Source organism: Balaenoptera acutorostrata, chromosome 9 (assembly GCF_949987535.1).
Source record: "Balaenoptera acutorostrata chromosome 9, mBalAcu1.1, whole genome shotgun sequence".
Classification (NCBI taxonomy): domain Eukaryota; kingdom Metazoa; phylum Chordata; class Mammalia; order Artiodactyla; family Balaenopteridae; genus Balaenoptera; species Balaenoptera acutorostrata.
Genome location: NC_080072.1, coordinates 57,540,804 through 57,553,203, shown reverse-complemented (window position 1 = coordinate 57,553,203; position 12,400 = coordinate 57,540,804). Strand labels below are relative to the sequence as shown.

Here is a 12,400-nt window from a genome sequence, read left to right as displayed (position 1 = left end):
TCCCTCTGTTTGAAACTCTGTATCCCACTCCAGCACTTTCTAGCCCCTTCCTTGATTTTGTTTTCTCTGTAGCACTTACCATTTTCTAATATTGTATATAATTTTCTCATTTATTTTGTTCCTGCCCATTTCCCTGTACTAGGATATAAGCTCCTCTTGAGCAATATGGGATTTTTTTTTCCTTCCAGTTTTATTGAGATATAATAGACATACAGCACTGTATAAGTTTAAAGTTGCGACATAATGATTTGACTTACATACATCATGAAATGATGACCACAGTAAGTTTAGTGAACATCCGTCATCTCATACAGATCCAAAATTAAAGAAATAGAAAAAAAAATTTTTCCCTTGTGTTGAGAACTCTTAGGATTTACTCTCTTAACAACTTTTAATATATAACATACAGCAGTGTTAATTATATTTATCATGTTGTATGTTACATCCCTAGTACTTATTTATCTTATAACTGGAAGTTTGTACCTTTTGACTGCCTTCATCCAGTTCCCCTCCCCCCACCTCTGCCTCTGGTAACCACAGATCTGATCTCCTTTTCTATGGGTTTGTTTTTAAACTATAACTGACCTACAACACTATGTTAGTTCCTGTTACACAGTATAGTGATTCAGTATTTCTATACATTTCAAATGATCACCACAATAAGTTGAGTTATGATCTGTCACCATACAAAATATTAAATAGTTATTGACTATATTCCCCACCCTGTACTTTTCATACCCATGACTCATTTATTTTGCAACTGGAAGTTTGTATCGCTTAATCTTCCTCACCTATTTCTCTCCTCCCCCCCAACCCCTTCCCCTCTGGCAAACACCTGTGTATCTCGATATCTATGACTCTCTTTCTGTTTTGTTGTGTTTATTCATTTGTTTTGTTTTGTTGATTTCACATGTAAGTGAAATCATACGGTGTTTGTCTTTCTCTGACTTATTTCACTTAGCATAATACCCTCTCGGTCCATCCATGTTGTCGCAAATAGCAAGGTTTCATTCTTTTTTTATGGCTGAGTAATATTCCATTGTGTATATGAATCACGTCTTCTTTATCCATACATTTATTTATGGGCACTTAACGTTGCTTCCGAATCTTGGCTGTGATAATGCTGCAACAAACATAGGGGTGCGTATATCTTTTGGAATTAGTATTTTCATTTTCTTCTGATAAATACCCAGGGGTGGAATTGCTGGACTGTATGGAATTTTGTTTTCAACTTTTTGTTATGGAACATTTCAAATATATATACAATTAGAGAGAATTGTTTAATTCCCATGTACTCATTACCCAGCTTCAACAATTATCATTTTATGTCCAAATTTGTTTTATTCCCACCCTCACTCCTACTGTCCACTTCCATTTCCTCCACTCTCACCCTCTACCGGATTCTTGTGAAACAAATTCCTGGCATCGTATCATTTTATTCATAAATTTCAGTTTATATCTCTAAACAATAAAGACTCTTTTTAAAAGCATAATCACAATACCGTTACCATGTCTAAAAGAAAAATTGGACTCAGGCATTCTGATGTCAGACCCCAAGCTCTTTAACCAGGCCATGCTGCGTGCATTAGTCTAGCAGATTCTAGCCCCAAAGGAAAGGAGGAGGGATGGCAAATGGGTCGAGTTCTCGATTGATGACCATAGTGTTTTTTTATTCTTTCTTCTATTTTATCCGGAAATGTGGTATCTTGTATTTTAGTAGATAACTACTTTGGCTTCTACTTTTCTTATCCAAGGTTTTCTGTAGTTGAACTTGTTATATTTCACATGAGGGGTTCTTCACTTATACTACTGTGTTAGTTGCTGTGGAGGATGTTGAAGAACTGTGAGACATGTTCTTTGTCCTTTAAGGGCCAGTAGTATAGTTGGTAGATCAAATAATATATGTGATATATAGATGGTAAGGGCTTGAGTTATTCATTTATTTATTTTTTTCATTCACTCTAAGTGTTCTGAATACTAATTCTTTTTTTTTTTTTTTTTTTTTAATTTATTTATTTATTTATTTTTGGCTGTGTTGGGTCTTCGTTTCTTTGCGAGGGCTTTCTCTAGTTGCAGCAAGCGGGGGCCACTCTTCATCGCCGTGCGCGGGCCTTTCACTGTCACGGCCTCTTTTCTTGCGGAGCACAGGCTCCAGACACGCAGGCTCAGTAGTTGTGGCTCACGGGCCCAGTTGCTCCGCGGCATGTGGGATCTTCCCAGACCAGGGCTCGAACCCTTGTCCCCTGCATTGGCAGGCAGATTGTTAACCACTGCGCCACCAGGGAAGCCCCTGAATACTAATTCTATGCCAGGCCTTGTGCTTCATGTTGATGATACAGAGATTAATATATGATCCCTGATCTGAGTCTAGTTGGGTAGATTAAACAAAAAATGGATAATAATACAATATTATAGGTGCTATGAAATCTGAGACAGGTTATGATATAACTTTAAAGAAGAGGGTAATCAGTTTTACTTGGGAGCATGGGCCTAGAAGAGCATTATAGAGTAGTGATGCTTGAGATGAATCTTAATCAGATTTTGGGCAGTTGGAAAGTAGGAGGAAAGACGTTTTAGAAAGAAGGAGCAATTGTGAGCAAAGGCATTGAGATGTGAAATAACTTGTCACGTTAGAAGAAATACAGGTAGTTTGGCTGGTGTAGATTTTATTTTATTTTATTATTTTTTAAATTAATTAATTAATTATTTTTGGCTGCGTTGGGTCTTTGTTGCTGTGTGTGGGCTTTCCCTAGTTGCAGCGAGCGGGGGCTACTCTTCATTGCGGTGGCTTCTCTGGTTGCAGAGCATGGGCTCTAGGCCCACGGGCTTCAGTAGTTGTGCCATTTGGGCTCAGTAGTTGTGGCTTGTGGGCTCTAGAGCTCAGGCTCAGTAGTTGTGGCACACGGGCTTAGTTGCTCCGTGGCATGTGGGATCTTCCCGAACCAGGGCTCGAACCCGTGTCTCCTGCATTGGCAGGCGGATTCTTAACCACTGCGCCACCAGGGAAGTCCCTGGTGTAGATTTTAGATTGAGAACTCTTTAAGAGATTAGACTAGAAATCTTGTCTAATGGAAGGTTCTTGTATTCTACCTTGGGGGTTTTTGTTTTAGACATGTCACTCTGGGGGGCGGTATGGAGGATGGAGGAACTGAATGAGGGCAAGACGGGAGTTAGTGTGACCAACTAGGAGACTGATAAGTCTACAGCAAGATGAGGAAAGCCTGAACAAGGACAATTTTAATAGTGAGAAGAGCAGTTATTAGAGAGGCCTTCCCCCGAGGCAGTTTTAAGCTTAGGCATGAAGGGTACCAGGGGATAATTTCAGAAAGTAGAAGAACTTGAGTGAAGTACCTAGATGAAGAAAGAATGTTACTAGGTCAGATACTCTCTTGCCTCCTTGCCTTCCTCTTATCTGCTAGACTTAGTACTTCTGTTTTCTCTGCTGCTCCCTTGTGTTTGGAGGTCTGTGACTCCATTCCAGACCATTGAAAGGCTATGTATCTTTTCTGTCCTCTTTCACTGCAGAATTAGGGTATTTGACTAATCTATTGTCTCTGAAAGACAATTACTTGATTTGATGATGTTATTTTAATGATTTGAAGTCCGTAAAGAATTGGCTTTTATTTGTGTTCAAAACTGCATTTGGTATCTCCCTTCATTCTCCAGTCTACCTTATAGCAAGAAATGTACCACCAACAATATAGACCCTTAAATCAGAAACCCAAGAAGGATCCTATATATAACCCTCACCCTTTCCTCTTTCCATATTCCCTTCCTCACCAACTCATGTTGATTTTACCTTCTAAATATCTCTTAAGTCCATCTACCTCTCTGTTTCCATTACTTCAGTAATATAAACAACTGTCATATTTTTAATTTATTATTATTATTTTTTAATTTTTTGGCTGCACCACACAGCATCAGGATCTTAGTTCCCCAACCAGGGGTCGAACCTGCACCCCCTGCAGTGGAAGTGCAGAGTCTCAACCACTGGACCACCAGGGAAGTCCCAACTATCATATTTTTAAGCTTTATTATGAAATATAACATGTAAAGAATACGTAGAAAAACCTCATATAGCCTATTGATCAACATGAACACAGTATGTGACTACCATCCAGGTCAAGAAATGGAATATAATCAGCCTCCCATAGGCCCCCTCAAAACTCCTTCTAATTATTTCTCCCCCTTTTCCCAAAGATAACCACTACTCTCCTGACTTTCGGGGTAAAAACTGCCTTTTAAAAAATTTTTTACCATTTAAACTTGTACTAAATACAGATTTATTTGGTAAAAAAAAACACTCCTTTCCTTCCTTCCTTCTTTCCTCCCTCCCTCCCTCCCTCTCTGTATGTATCTTTATGTGTGACTTTTGCTCAGAATTCTGTGAGATTTATCTATATTGTTAACTGTAGCTGTAGTTCATTCATTTTTACTACAGTATAAGATTTCATTGTATGAATATACCATAATTTATTTATTCATTCTATTATTGATGGACATTTAGACTGTTTCCAGTTTTTAGCTATTATAAGAAATATTGCCACAAACATTTTTGTACAAGTTTCTTGGTGTCCATGGCTTGCATTTCTGTGTAGTATATACCCTGGAGTGGAATTACTGAGCCAACTGTTTTCCAAAGTGGTAATACCAATTTACACTCGTATTAGCACTGTGTGAGAGTTCCAGTTGTTCCACATACTTTCCAATAGCTGGAATTGATTTTCTTCATTTTGACAATTCCTGTGGATGTGTAGTCACTGTGGCTTTAATTTGCATTCCTTAGATTACTATAAAGGGGAGCAACTTTAATATGTTTAACTTGATATTCTTTTGGGTAATACCTATTTATGTCTCTTGCCTATTTTTACAAATTTTTTTTTTTTCCCTTATTGCTTTGTGGGAATTCTTTATATTCTGGGTACAAGTTCTTTGGTTATACATGTTACAAATATCTTCTCCCTTTTTAGTCCCTTAATGTTGTATTTTGATGAAAATAAGTTCTTAATGTAACCCAATTTGACAGTCTTTTCAGTTATATTTTGTGCTTTTCTTGTTTGATTGATATAAGAAGGGTTTGCCTACCCTAGTTCATTAAGACATTTTGCTACATTATTACTAGAAGCTTATTATTTGTTTTTCATACATGGAATTGATTTGTGTGTGTGATGCTTTGGTGTATGGAAGTCCAAATGTCCCAGCACCATTTATTGAAAAGAATGTCCTTTCCCCATTGTTTTGCAGTACCACCTTTGTGGTAAATTAAGTGTCTGTTTATGGGTGGTATGTTTCAGGGCTGTCTATTCTACTGGTCTATTTGTCTATTCTTATGCCAATACCATGCTGTCTTAGCATAGCATTATAATAAATCTTGACATCTGGTAGGACAACTTCTCCCACCTTGCTCTTCTTTAAGAATATATTAATTGTTCTTGGTCTTTTAATTTCTATATAAATTTTGAGCCGGACCAGGGCTCGAACCCGTGTCCCCTGCATTGGCAGGCAGATTCTTAACCACTGCATCACCAGGGAAGTCCTTTTGTACATCTTTTTGTTAGTTATTCCTAGATAGTTAATATTGTGTTATTGTAAATGATATGTTTAAAAAATTTTATTTTCTAACAATACATAGTGGATATTCAGAAATGGAATTGATTTTTGTTTATTAAATACTATATCTAACAACCTTGCTAGGCTCATTTAACAATTTTAATAAATTATGTGTAGATTTTGGTTTCTTTACAAATAATCATATCAGCATATAATGGCTTTGTCTGATATTAATATTATGATACCAACTATCTCTTGATAAGGTTTTCATGGTATACCTATTTCTACTTTTTATTTTCATCTTTTTTATAACTTTACTTTATGACCCATGTAAAAAACATGTAGTTAGTTTTTTAAAAATTTCACTTGACAGTGTTTGGTTTTCAACTGGAGCATTTAGTTCATTACATTTAATGTGTTTATTGATATATGCTGGTTTAAATCTACCCTCTTATTAAATGCCTTCTATTTGTCTTACCTGCTCAGTGTTCTTTTCTTTTCTCTCATTTCTTGCCATCCTTTGCATTGACTCTTTTTAAAAAATTCTCTCCTCCACCCCTTTTTTATTAGCTTGGGAGTTATACATTCTTTTACACTTCTTTTACTGTTTAACCTAGATATTACATGAATTCTCGACTGATCAAAGTGTTAAATGGTACAGTTTCTATTTTGAACAATGCAAGGACTTTAACTTCATTTATCCACCTTCCTGACTTACATGTGTGAATGCAATTTTATGTTTTAATTCTCCATTTTTCACTCTGGAAGACATTGTTATTTTCTACAGGCAATATTCATTTAGGTTTACCTATGTATTTATCATTTACCCACATGTATTTATCATTGCTTTTCTTTCCTTCTTGTATCTGTGACTATTTATTCACCTGGGATTATTTTCCTTTTGGCTGAAGAATACCCTCTGATATTTCCATTTATTGTGAGTTTACTGGTGGCACTCAGTGACAAATTCTTTGTGTTTGTTTGTATGGAAAAGTTTTAAGTTTTACGTCCATTCTTTTTTTTTTTTGGCCATGCTGCATGGTTTGTGGGATCTTAGTTCCCCAACCAGCCACTGAACCTGGGCCACAGCAGTGAAAGTGCTGAGTCCTAACCACTGGACTGCCAGGGAATTCCCTTTATGTCCCTTCTTTATTTTAAAAAAAATTATTTTATTTTATTTATTTTTGGCTGCTTTGGGTCTTTGTTGCTGTGCATAGGTTTTTCTCTAGTTGCGGCGAGTGGGGGCTACTCTTCATTGTGGTGCACGGGCCTCTTATTGCGGTGGCTTCTCTTGTTGTGGAACACGGGCTCTAGGCGCTCGGGCTTCAGTAGTTGTGGCTCGCAGGCTCTAGAGCACAGGCTCAGTAGTTGTGGTGCACGGGCTTAGTTGCTCCACGGCATGTGGGATCTTCCTGGACCAGGGCTTGAACCAGTGTCCCCTGCATTGGCAGGTGGATTCTTAACCACTGTGCCACCAGGGAAGCCCCTACCTCCCTTCTTGAAGGATGTTTTTGCTGTGTGTAGAATTTTAGATTGGCTGTTTTTCTTTATTTGTTTGTTCGTTTTTAGTACTTTAAATATATCATTGTATTGTTTCCATTGAGAAGTCACATGTCAGTCATTATTTATCCCTTTGAAGAGTAATCTGTCTTCTTTTTCTTTGTCTGCTTTTAGGAGTTTTTGCTTCTTATGGTTTTCAGCAATTTTTCTGTCATGTGCCTAAATGTGGATTTCTTTTCATTTATCCTACTTAGGGTTCATAGCGTTTGTTTTATTATATGTGGCTTTGTAGTTCTAATCAGAAAGGTTCTTGGCCATTATTTCTTCAGATTTTGCTTTTCTCTTATTCTCTTCCTCCTCTCCTTTTGGGGCTCCAATTATATGTATGATAACCATCTCATTTTATCCTATTACCTTCTTTTCTGAATTTTCTTTCTTTTGTCTTTTGGTGCTTAATTCTGGACCTGTCTTCCAGTTCACTAATTCTGTCTTGACCTTGTCTAATCTGCTCTTAAACCTATCTGTTGTTTCTTAATTTCATTTATTGCTTTTTATCATTTCTATAATTTTCTTTTTTAAAAAAAGTTTTAGTTCTCTGGTGAATTCCCAATTTTGACTTTTATCTCTTTGAACATACTAAGCAGAGTTAAAGTCTGTGTCTGATTACTTCAGTAAATGGAGTGCCTGTGGCTATGTCTTATCATTTTTATTCATGTCATCTGATCCCCTAGTATGCCTTTTTTCTTATTGTATTAGGCAGTGTATTTCTAAAATTGTTTGTAAAAATAATTTGAGGCTTAGGATGACTTAATTTTTGTCCAGAGAGGATTTGTTTCTGTCTATTCATCCAGGAAGACCTTATTCTTGTTTTAGGAATTGAGGTGATTCAAAGATGAGCTGCAGTCTCTACCAAAGTCTATGTATTTTTATTTTATTCTCACTTATATTATTGTAGCATTTGGGGATCCTAATCCAAAGTGATCGGGTTTATTAGGCTACCCCTGCTCATTCTCCTACTCTCAGCCTTATACACTAGCCATTGTGCCCTTACCCTTACCTGGCTGTTGGAAGCACTGCTTACTTTGCCTCTTATATATCTATCCCCTCACCTCCCACAGTTGACAGACGTCTCCAGAAAAAGCAGCCCAAACTGCTTTGGAGAACCTTCTTGGGTCTGTGACCTTCCTTGCATGATCCTGATTCTTTAATTCTTATTTATCTTTTTTCTTTCAAATATCTTCAAATACACACACAAGTATATATGCACATATACACATACATGTATACATACGTATGTGTATATACATGTACACACTTGTATATGTGCATGTGTATTACATGCATGTACACACACATATGTTTTTCTTTTTTGGCATCCATAGTACTAGTCTAGTTTTCCTTAGCGGGAAGGTTGTTCTGTATTACCTGCCCCTAATGTAAGTGGGAGTCTTGCCATTGTCTTTTGCTGGACTATTTTTTTCCGCGTATTAATTTTTATTTAATTTATTAAAAGAAGGAATGGAAGGATGAATAATTCTTTGGAACCATTCAAATTCTTTTGCTGTTCTATAATTTTTTTAATCAAATACTCCTTTTTTTATTTTTTGCCGCTCAAAGGATTAAATTTTTTTTCAGAAATATGGAATGCTTCATGAATTTGTGTGCCATCCTTGTGTGGGAGCCATGCAAATTTTCTCTCTTTTGTCCCAGTTTTAGTATATGTGCTGCCAAAGTGAGCACTGCGATTACTCTTAATTTGTCTCTCTGGCTACTTTTGCCCCTTCCAATCCAATCATTATATTGAGGCTGGTTTGGTATTTCAAAAATTTGAATCTGTTTATGTCACTCTCCTCGTTGTAGTTTTTCAAAGGATTTTTATTGTTCTTAGGACAAATACTATTCATTTGTTTATTCAACAGTGAACAAATATGTATTGAATTCCTGCTACATTCTGGGCACTATCAGAGGCACTTGCCATAATTCTCAGAAAGTTGTGGCACCTGCTTGCCTCTGTAGCCGCATTTCATGGTAGTCTACATTTTAGCCACATTGCCCCCTTTTTCAGTTCTGGAAGCTGTGGTGTTCTTTCATGACTGAGAGCATTCATTTATTCTTTTCTCTCTGCCTCAAATTAAAGTCTGTGTTTGTTATATTATATGCTTTCAGGGAACTCTGTACTTTTCCTTTACAGTACAACTTTGTAATTATGTATTTGGACGTTACTTGACAACTGTCTGCCTTGCCCATTAAAACCTAAAGTTCGATGAGGGCAGTGTATCCCCATGGCCAAACACAGTGGCTCCTTGTAAGTACTCAGGAATTCCTGTTGAACAGATGATGGATGAATTATTTAATTCACCGAGTGAATTAAGTAGGACACTTGGCTTTTCCTTTAACTATACTTTCCTTTTATTTTTATCAGAATGTACGAAGTGCTTTCTGGGCATTCTGCTTGTCACTTTAGCAGCTCACAGGTTGGTTGGGGAAACAGACACAATCACATAATACACTGTGATAATTACAGTGCACTGGTGAGGGGCATGATAAAGGGTTGCACCAGGCTGCTTGGGTGGTCCAAGGGGAAGGGCACTCTTGTCCAGTTCAGGCATCAGAGACAAACTTCCTGGGGTTGCTGACACCTGAGGGGCAGGAGGGAGTGGCTGTGGGAGGCAGGGAGAGCAATTTAGGCAGAGGAGCAATCTGAGCAGAAGTACAGAAGCTTGAAGCCTCATGGCATCACTGCTGGGGAATTGTGGGAGCTGACATACGGGACAGTCTTGGCAGGCTGTTGTGGCGTGCTCAGCACCTCAGGCTTCTTTCCATAGGAAACTGGAAGCTTTTGAATGGTTATGAATGTTTGTGTGGCGTTTTAAATTTAACATTCTTTTAAAAACCCCAACTGTAGCATTTATTGTAACAAATTCAAGCAGTATAGAAGTGTATAAAATAAAGAATGAGACTTGCCTCTGCAAATAAAAAAGTTAGAAAACAAAACACACTCTCCAGAGATTACTCTGAAGAGAATCACTGTAACAGATATGTATGCATTCTTAAATGCAGCATTTTAGAATCTTCCATATTCTGGGTTTGCGACATTCTTCTGCCTGGAATGCTGCTTCCCTAAAACTTCCTATTGCTCTCTGACTCACTCAGTTAAGTATCCGCTCAAAAGTCATATCCTTAGAGTGGACTTTCCTCACTGTCCTGTCTATAATAGCCTCTCCACATTACTCTTTAACCTCTTACACATGTCGTTTTTCTTCAGAATGCTTACCATCTGAAATTACATATTTTCTTTTGCCAGTCTTTATTTTTTAATTTTTTATTCTTTTTGGCCAAGCCACACGGCTTGCACGATCATAGTTCCCCAACCAGGGATTGAACCTGGGCCCATGGCAGTGAAAACACCAAGTCCTAACCACTGGACCACCAGAGGATTCCCTCTTTGGCCAGTCTTATCCACTTGAATATAAGCGCTATGAGAGCAGGGATTGCTTCTGTTTTATTCACCGTTGTATCCCCAGCAGCTAGAATGATGCTCGGCACATAGTAGGTACTCCTTGAATGTTTGTTGAATGAGTAAATTAATTTCCATTTTAGATAGAATAAGTACTTTCATGTGATTTTTCTAAAACGTTAACTTTTTTTTTTGTAAATTTACAAACATACACAAAAGGAGAGAAAATAATATGAGCCTTCCAGTGTTCCTCATCCAGCTTCAACAATTATCAACATTTTGCTGTTCTTGTTTGGTGCATTCCCCTACTTTTTTGGGGGTGGGGCAAATCCCAGGCAACATATCATTTTACCTATAAACAATTATCTATGTTTAACAAATTAGGAGTTTTTTTAGGACTTAAAAAAAATGACACTTAACAATAGTCCTTAATAGTGTATATAATACCTAGTCCATGTTCAGTTTTCGCTGATTGTCTTAAAGTCTTTTTACAGTTGGTTTGTTTGAGCAGGATTCACACATTGCATTTGGTTAGTTTAGCTGTCCTTTTCAGTTTCTTTTAATCTATAGCATTCCCTCCCGCCCCCACCTTTTCTTTAATTTTTTAAAAAATTATTTATTTATTTAATTATTTTTTGGCTGTGTTGGGTCTTCGTTTCTGTGCGAGGGCTTTCTCTGGTTGCGGCAAGCGGGGGCCACTCTTCATCGCAGTGCACGGGCCTCTCACTATCGTGGCCTCTCTTGTTGCGGAGCACAGGCTCCAGATGCGCAGGCTCAGTAGTCGTGGCTCACGGGCCTAGTTGCTCTGTGGCATGTGGGATCTTCCCAGACCAGAGATCGAACCCATGTCCCCTGCATTGGCAGGCAGATTCTCAACCACTGCGCCACCAGGGAAGCCCACCACCACCTTTTCTTTCCCATGCTATTTATTGTTTAAAAACCAGGCATTTTACCCTGTGGAATTTCCCATATTCTGGGCTTGGTGATTGCATCCTTATTTTTCACGTGTTTTTTATTTGCTCTTTATGGTACCTATCGGAGTACCATATCCATAGGGATTCAGTTCAGGTTTTATTACCCTCCACATGAAAGGACTGATGGTCAGAGAGGAAGGAAGGAAGGGCATTAATACTTGGTTGCCTTCTGTATGCCCATTTCTGTGTGAGTTGTTTTCCTCTCAGTAGCCGTTTGAGGTTATTAGCCCCATTTCACAGATGAGGCTTAAGAAGTTAATTAGCCTGGTCAAGACATATAGCTATTACATAGTGAGTCCAGGCTTCACATCTCAATCTGGCCAATTTCAAAGCCCTTTCTCCTTCTGCTGCACTCCACAGCTTAAGTTCCCAAGAAAATGACTTTCCCAAGGTTGAACGTATGGTAAGTGGTGTGCCAGGATTCAGGGTCTTCTGACTGCATATCTTTTGTCCCTTCTCCTGCTTCAGGCCTTCTTGTTGTGCCCAGTTACTTCCTTAGAAACTGGGGTCACATCTAGAAGGCACTTCATCTTTTGAGCATACATTTAAGTAATTTTGTCCTTGGGACAGAAATGCTTACTTAATCTTAGCGTTGGCAAGGTACGTTTTTTTTTTTTTTTCATTTTACCTATGTTTATTGAACTTCTGTCTACTTAGTGCCAGATATTGTGCTACATACTTGCGATATGGTAATGAACAAAGAGACAAGTTCCTTTCTGTCTTTGGGGGAAATTTCTCACCATAGGAATCTTGGTGCAAATTAGAGACCACCTCCCGATATTGAAGCTAAAAGGGCCACACTAACTCATTTCTTAGTCCCTGTTGCCCTGGGCCCCAGACCCAGGACCTAGACCCAGACAATGATTCACCTGCCCCAGAATTTTCTTTAAAATATTTATTTATTTATTTATTTATTTGG

General features: G+C 38.0%; 1 protein-coding gene and 1 non-coding gene across 3 annotated transcripts in view; one reads left to right on the top strand and one right to left on the bottom strand.

Annotated features, from left to right (window-relative positions):
* INTS4 (integrator complex subunit 4) overlaps window positions 1–12,400 on the top strand; it is a 123,270-nt gene that overhangs the window by 8,642 nt on the left and 102,228 nt on the right. The window lies entirely within an intron of this gene.
* LOC114238558 (U6 spliceosomal RNA) lies at window positions 8,684–8,790 on the bottom strand. The gene has a single exon (XR_003623883.1). It is a non-coding gene; the product is annotated as a U6 spliceosomal RNA (small nuclear RNA).